Raw genomic sequence first — 6312 nt, forward strand, 5'->3', positions numbered from 1 at the left:
TGTTTCCCTTATCACTCCTCTCTAGAGTCCTCTCATATTGAGGAAGAACTTCAGAGTGAGATTATGTGTCAAGTTGAGATGGGGACCTAGCCTCTATACTAGGAGGAGCTTTCTAGTTTTCTTCCATATTCTACCCTTCATCTAATACTTCATCAACATGAAATTGAACATATTATCCTTCTTGTAAATTTTGACTCTCAGGTTTGATCATCGAAGGAGGTAGGACAACTGATCCTTGATTGATAGAGTATACTATGCTGGTGGAGGAGGAATATCAAGAGGCTCTTGTGGTAAAGGAGGTAGTTGACTCCAATATTCTCGTAATGGCTCATTTTGAGGAGTATCACATATCCTCTCTCTTACCATCTTAGTTCCCATAGGCATGAAATCAAAATATGAGATGTCAAAAACATCTTCTCCCTCACTTTCCATTTTTGCAATCCACTTTTATTGTTCCTCTTTTGAGGTCTCAACATGAATTGGCTCTCAAGATACAAAAGATGATGATTGAGTTAAAATCATTCTTCTCTCTTCTTCTTTAGCTATAGTTAAGCGAGTCCTCTTGTTCAAGGGAAAAAATTCTACTTTCTCCCCATCTTCCTTATCTTGCACCTTTGGGATGGTTTCTTACACTTGAGGTGATCGAGTGCTCTTTTTCTTCAATCTCCTCCTTATGCCTATCATTGTCATCTCTGATTTGGCTCTTTTTGGTATTGATGGGAAGGCTTCTACTATAGATATTTTGGATGCTAATGCTCCTTCTTGTGCTGGCTGAGCTTTTTCTTACTTAGGTTGGGCTTCTTCCCCTTGGGTATCCATCTCTCCTTGAGCCTCTTTCTCTTGATTTCTTACCTGAGTGGCTATCTTTTGCTTTATCTTTGTGCACCATTTTTGGTCTCACTAGTGATTTAGCAGGGTAGGTTGGTACAATGACCTTGGTTCCTTTTCATTTCTTAGCTATACTATGGCTTGAAGAGTTAGAGCCTGAGGAATTGGGACTACACAAAAATGCTTCTTAATCCATTCCCTTGTTAATTTGACAATATGTTGACCCCAATGATCAATATCATCATTTTCCCCTCTCCCATTTTATCTGTTCATAATGGGCCTTTCATATATCTAATCCCTATTGTATAAGGGATCCAACACTTTGGGAGCATCCTTTTTCTACACCTTAAGATGTATCTCCATGTGAAGCACTCTTTTAGAAATTGGTACTCATCCTACAATACTCTCTAATTTGGACATTGTAGTCATCTATGACATTCATCCAATGACCTTCTAGTGCTAGTTTAGCCACAAACTTCTTTCCTACAAAATGTTGCATGATCTTGCTATTGTCAAAATATGGACAGGGTGACTAGTAATCCTCAAGAGGATATTGATCCCATTTTGAATCAAATATGGCAATATCTTTCTCTTGTTTTACCTCAAAGGCCCCAATGGTGATTGGTCACACCCAAGGCTTCTTGTGTTTCTTTCTCATTCTATCATAGGTAGATGCTAGTTTCCTTGCTATCTCCAATAGCAGTAATTTGTTTGATGGATATCATGGGAGATTCTTTGGGAAGTGAATGTCTTGATCTAGATGTAATATGCACCAACTTGTGTTATCCATGCTACAATTTCAACTAATATCCTTTTTACATAATCTCCTTCAATGAACCTAATGATGGAAAAATGAACCCATCATTAACCACCCTATATTAAAAACTCTGCAATAGAAGTTTCTTCTTTACCAATTGTGGATAAATTACATAAGGCCAAGCATTCACATCCTGCATGCTCCCTTTTCTGTACAATCTTGGATAATCTATGGGTCTTTCTACCAAAAGATATACCATAAAGGAGGTCATATATAAGTAGGGGTTGTTCTTTACCAAAATTAGCTTCTCATCTAGATTATCTCTTAGTATCATGACCCAATCAATAGGCATCTTTCTTATTTTGATGATTTCCATGAAATGCACCATCCACAACTCTATGTGATTTGCTGCAGGAAGAACCATGTCTCTACTTAGGATATATTGAGTAGCCAATATCAACTATCATGTAGCCTCTAGTCATATTGACTTTTCCACTTCTTCTTCCCAAAGGTGTCCTATTAATTAGGTACTTCCCTTGTACCAACTCTTTGGACTCTGTTTCATTCTCTCCACACCATCTAGCTACACCATCATAAGTGGTTTACAAGTACTAGCCTACTCATGGAAGCTAGAAGACCTTCTCATTGTTTCAAGATCTAAGATCCAAAACTATCTCTCTAGTCACACTCTTGACCACCTTTTTCGGTACATAGTGATCAATTTAGATGATTGAACTGACTTTCGATGAGAAGTTTTTTTTTCCAACCCACTTTGGATTAGTGCTGACACCATGGCTGACCTCTATTTGGGTTTTTTACACAATATCATAAAAAGGTTGTAGTCAATATGCCCTAATTTGGTGTCTTGAATCTTAGAATGCTTGTCTCGAAACTAGGATTTGTTCAATGCTCCTTAATACTTGAAAGCAACTGAATTTGGTGCTATCCTCATAGTAATTAAGAAGGAGGAAAATTCCATTATATCTACACAAAAGAGAGATGTTAGTATCTAACGTTTTGAACTTATAATGATGCTAAAGCATGACTTAGATTGATGAAAAACTAACAAAAATCAAAAGAAAGTAACTGAAAATCCCCCTAATGTGCCCAAAATGCAACATGTGTACCTTGTGCTCCTATGCATGTATGCAAGGTGTGAATGTGAGCAAGGTGCACATGTTCTCTACCTCGAGCATAGACACATTACAGTATAAAAATGCATAGTTGCACACTTAGTGCATGCACGCAAGGTGTGCATGTGCGTAACTACACACATGATCTATGTCTTGAAATATTTTGGAGTGGGGAATTGGGTTTATAGAATGCCATGCAAATATATTAGGGATGCACATGTGTCCTTATTCACATGTGTGCATCCCTAATTATGTTATTACATTTAAAAGGTAGAAGTTCTTGTGGAGTTGCAAAGATGGAAAGGGTGTGAAGGTACGAGATAAAAAGAGCTCAGGAGAAAACAAGTATGAAAGTAGAGGGGTATTTATAGGCCTGGGTGACTCTTAGTGTGAACCTCTGAGGGTGCGCACCTCTAAGGGTGCACACATGCACAAGTGCATATCCTCAATAAGAGGTGAGTGTGTAGGTGCACACTCAATGCACATGCACACTTTTTGCACTATACCACCAAAAAGATGAATTTATGACCCTTCAAATTTTTCTTGTGATTGCCCGACTAGGTGCCGGGGGCTAACCTAGAGTCAAAAAAAGGTCCTAATTGATTGAGGCACTTGATTGGGTGTCTCAAGGTTTTTAAAATTAGGAGGTCCCCATTTTGTGACTGAAAATGGGGTATGTATTGTGAGACCAAAAAAATAGCCCTAAAAAAAGGGAAGAAATAAAAAACGCATTTCTTCATCAACAAACATTCTTCTAATATGTGTCAAGTGAGAAGTGGATTGCAAATGCTACAAAAAACTTTCAAGTAATTTGGAAGCCATAATTTCATAATCTCAAATTCTTAGGCTCAATGTGTGCTTAATGTTCCAATTCCTTTTGATGTCTCAAGGTTCCATCCATCATGAGTGTCTAGCAACAAGGAAATAATCTTTTTCTTAATCAAAATTGACATTGGAAATCCCCATAAACCTATTTATCCATCATTGTATGACTAGATGAGAGAATTTGATTTGAGGGCTCCTAATGAGTTATCAATCTCTTTTCTTTGAGTATTTGGTAATCTTCTTTAACTTTCTTCATGGAGCTTACATGTTTCCACTTGATTCATCTTTGAAGTCTTTTGTTCATTGTACAAAATAAGATAAAAATTTAGAAGTGATATCTTTATATTTTATTACCTTTTACATTTTTTTGGAATCTTATATGTGACACGTTCATGATTCTCTTTTCTTTCTTTTCTATCTTGACCATATTTAGATTGTGTGGCCAAGGTATTGGTGTTATTTTCTAGATTTATTTCTAGTTAGATAACTTTTGCATTCCTCTTTTAATGATTTTTTTGGGAAACTATCACACCAAAAAATGATCTTTATAGGTCTTTGAATAGACCCTTTATCTTAACCAATAAGTTTTGAATCATCCCTTGCTATTGCCAACCTATATTTGAAGACAACCTAGATGATCAATACTTTAAATTTGCAAAATGTTGAGAGTGATCAATCTTAGATTTTGACTTAAGGCCATATGTCCTTTATGACTACAAGTAACACCTATTTTTTAGTTGGTACAAGAAACAAAGTTATCTCAATGTTTTTTCAGAGAAATACCTCTTCCCTAAAATTGAAACCAAATAGGATGGCCTTAGTTATGCATCAAGAAGAAATCTTGATTACAACTCATCCTAAATAAAAAAACAAAATAAATACACCAAACCTAAAGAAAATAGACGACTAAAAGTAAACACACAATTTTTTTTTTGAATGTTTTTTGCATTAGGCTTCAAAATAATGTTTTAGTAATTGGCCATTAACTAGTAATGGAACCAATTCCCCTTGTAAATTAGTTAGCCTAAAAGTATTTTCCCCCTAATGAGGACCAATCCACAAGCATTGAAACTTGGTATAATTACCTGGTTTTTCTTTTTCCTTATCCCATAATAGAACAAGGTTTGAGATTCTAAAAGATTTGATCATGACTTGCTTGTAAAACCAATGTTTTATGACAAGTTGATGTTTTGACATATGTCCTAAAGTGACTACCCTTTTCTCATCCAATTCCAAAAGATTCATTAATCTAATTTGGACCCTATCAACATCCTTAATGTATCCTCTCATGAATTTCAATGCTAGAATTTTGAAATTGAGTGGGAATACAAGTTCTTGGACATAGACTAGTAGATAAATGGATGTTCCCAAAGCATTCTTTATCCTGACCCTGTCTATCCATAATGCGTATTTCAATTGGGTATGCTAATCTTTTGGACCTTTTGTGAGCAAGCATTTTATGATTGTAATCAAATTCTTATTGGTGAAATCAACCACACCATTCCCTTGGGGATACAATAATTGGATGATAATTTGATTATGAATTTATTCTCTAATTTCCATTGAGTAAAAAAAATTGACGTAAAAGATGACCCATTATCACACATTGGGAAGAATGACATTCCAAACCTAGTCACAATATGTTCTAGGAAGTCAGTGACCACTTTTGCTATACAATTTCTGAAAGTTTTAGCTTTAGTCCATTGAGTGCAATAATCTATAGCTATTAGGATGAATATATGTCCTATTGATGATGGTGGGTTTATAGTTCCAATAAAATCTAGCCCCCACTTGGTAAAGGGGTAAAATTCAAATATTGGTTGTGATGGCATAGCTGGGTTTCTTTCTCTATTGGAACTTGTTTGGCAGATGTGATAGGAATGTACATGTTCAAACATGTTTTTGAAAATAGTAGGCCAAAAGTGCTCTGATCTCAAAATCTGATGGGCTATAGCCTCAACTAATCCATGTCCAATGTTGTACTTGTCATGATATTGTTCTAGTACTTCTCTCATTTCTTCACTTCCTACACATTTCATGTAAATCTCCTCATAGTTTTTCTTGTAGATTTTTCTATCTTGAAGCATGTAGGATTCACATTTTATTTTAAATCCTCTACATTGGGAATTGTTCATCCATTGAGGTTATTGATTTTGCAAGAGGTAAAATACAATATCTTGGTACCACACATCTATGATTATTCCTTCATTAGTGTTTACTTGAGACACTATGATTTTTTCTTCGTCATCATCTATCATCTTGGTTAATCCCTGTCCTCTCACCAACTTCATTGGTTGAATTTCCAAATCAAACTCTTGTAATATAGCCATCCACTTTCCTCTTCTTCCCCTAAATCATTTTGCATTAGCAATGATTTAACTATAGGATCTAACACAATAGCTTATACCTTAGTACTGTGTATGTTGTGGAAAAAATTCTTGACTGTCTTTATTATGGTGAATGATTATTTATCAATATTGGGATAGTTAAATTTGGAATTCTTCAGTGGAGAACTTATGAATGCAATAGGTATTTCATATTCTTTATCTTTCTTTTGTGTGAGTATACCTGAACATGAGTGTTTTGAAACAAAGAAATAGATTTTGAAAGGTAACTTATAATCAAGATTTATGAGTACTGGAGAAATGAATATGGACAATTTGATATCCTCAAAAGATTTCTTGCCTTTAGGAACCTAATCAATTTTTTCTCCTTTCATTAGTAAGTCATTGAGGGGGTGAACTGTCTTGGTAAACCTGCTAATGAACT

This window comes from Cupressus sempervirens, chromosome 2 (genome assembly GCF_028749045.1).
Source record: "Cupressus sempervirens isolate cs-2001-9-10 chromosome 2, ASM2874904v1, whole genome shotgun sequence".
NCBI lineage: Eukaryota > Viridiplantae > Streptophyta > Pinopsida > Cupressales > Cupressaceae > Cupressus > Cupressus sempervirens.